The following is a 2,126-nucleotide window of genomic DNA, read 5'->3' as shown; positions in this document are numbered from 1 at the left end:
GTCATTTGATTGGAGCCGATCTCTGTCGTTCACCTATCGCATATGTTCGCGATGCCGTGCATTAGTATGACTTAAATGGGCATTAAAGCTGAAATCCTGGTGCTTTAAGCCCTAACTTAAGGAGAAACTGGGTTTACTGACTTTCGGTTCATAGCTCCTTAACGCGGCGATCTTTTTTTCTTTCGGTGGTATGTAGTAATAGCCTATTAAAAGCACTACACATCTTTGCCGCGCTTATTCCAACTGCCCGCTTCTAGCGCCGACAATAAGATCCAGTTTGTGCTTTGCACTGTGTAAGAATGCATTCTTGCACACATTTGGGGCGCATTGTGCTTCTTAAGGGGCCGTTCACGGCGAAGTAGTTAAGAGTTTGGTGTCGGACGCGGTTGATTCTGAAAGTGTGAGATCTGGTCTACTGCTCCATGTCAAAATCTGGCACATTCTTCATTTTACTTACAAGCGACGAACTTAAAACGCGACCCCCTGCTGTTTTCCTTCAGCAACCTCTGACGTCACTCCGTGACGTCAGCGATGCCAACTTTTAAAGACGGTTTTCTACCGATGTGTAGCACCGAAACGACGGAGAGTGCACATACTTTCCCGGACAAGTTTATGGGCAGACTTTGCACCCCATTTTATCCGTTTTCAGAAAAGCGATGTCAGAAAAAAGCATGTTTTTTAATGTTTCTGTATTATAACGTAGGTTCAATATGCATCTAGGCTTGATAGCCTCAAAATACAGTGTTTTTGACCTGACTTTAAACCGCTCCTGTGGGAAAAGTAACCATCGGAGACAAACCAAATTTGGAGATATGGTAGATATGAACTTTTTAAGTAATGAAAATACATATTGAGAAAAAATGTCCCTCTTAAGGTTCCGGGTCGGAGTTCAAATCTGACCGGAGTTGGCGGAAGGGTGGTGTAATAGGCCGGAAGTGCGCTGTTGTCTCCCTAACTTTTGCTCCCTATGGCTTGGTGATCGTTATAGCTGAGCATAGATTTGTCGTATTTTCTGAAAAGCCCGTGGGTTGTATTGTTTTTGTGCGAGGAGTAGTTGGTCGGCCAGCGAAACCATTTTTGTATTAGTCCGCTGCAACGGTGATGCGGTTTTTTCGCCTGATGACCCAAATAGCGGCGTTTTTCATGCGATTTCGAAGAAATGACGTCATCGGAGATTGCAAAAAAGTTATCACATGGAATTTTTTTATTTTCATTTTACACAAACATGAAGAATTTAGCTTCTCTACCACGTAGGCGGTTATCCTGGGAAAATTCGTTTTTTCCAAGCAGCTTCGATCAAAAAAGTGTTAAAAAATGATAGTTTTCGGGTCCAAAATTAAAATTTTACTACATATTCTAACCAAAATAAAGAGGCAACAGACGGTACCAATAGGTTTGTCGGAAAGAGACAGTAAACGGCTTTCCGCCATATTGATTAAGTTTTGCGTCCTACGTTTACTAGCGGAACTGTAGCCCTTCGGCCTGAGGCTGCCCGCCAACCTCCGAAATCGTAAAAGAAACTCCGGTCCGATACCTTAATAGGGCGGCGCTTGTACCTTATATGACGTCATAGATGACGTAATTTCGACGCATTTTAAAGTTTCCATCAGATGTCGTTATATTGTGTAAAAACAAACACCGTTTTTCATTTTTCTAGTTAAAAAGTCAGCATATTCATGTACAGGCCCTAGGCGCCCCCCTCCCCCTTTTTCACCCCCCCCCCCCCCCTTAAAAATACCATTACCGGGCCACTTTAATCGATTCTGGGGGGCAGATTTTTCCAAAAGCATATCTTTCTCTATGTCATTTGAATGGAGCCGATCTCTGGCGTTCACCTATCGCATATGTTCCCGATGCCCGGCATTAATATGACTTAAATGGGCATTAAAGCTGAAATCCTGGGGCTTTAAGCCCTAACTTAAGGAGAAACTGGGTTTACTGACTTTTCGTTCATAACTCCTTAAAGCGGCGATCTTTTTTTCTTTCCGGGGTAAGTAAGAATAGCCTATTAAAAGAACTACAAATCTTTTGGGGGCTTATTCCAACTGCCCGCTTTTAGCGCAAAAATAAAATCCAGTTTGTGTCTTGCCTGGGTAAGAAAGGCTTCTTCCCCCCATTTGGGGGGC

General features: G+C 43.2%; 1 protein-coding gene across 1 annotated transcript in view; it reads right to left on the bottom strand.

Annotated features, from left to right (window-relative positions):
- The window catches only part of LOC118414536 (EP300-interacting inhibitor of differentiation 3-like), a 13,910-nt gene that overhangs the window by 8,595 nt on the left and 3,189 nt on the right, over positions 1-2,126 (bottom strand). The gene's annotated exons all lie outside the window — the stretch shown is intronic.

The sequence above is a fragment of the Branchiostoma floridae genome, chromosome 4 (assembly GCF_000003815.2).
Source record: "Branchiostoma floridae strain S238N-H82 chromosome 4, Bfl_VNyyK, whole genome shotgun sequence".
In the NCBI taxonomy this organism is placed as follows: Eukaryota; Metazoa; Chordata; class Leptocardii; order Amphioxiformes; family Branchiostomatidae; genus Branchiostoma; species Branchiostoma floridae.
This window is presented reverse-complemented; position numbering and strand designations above follow the sequence as displayed.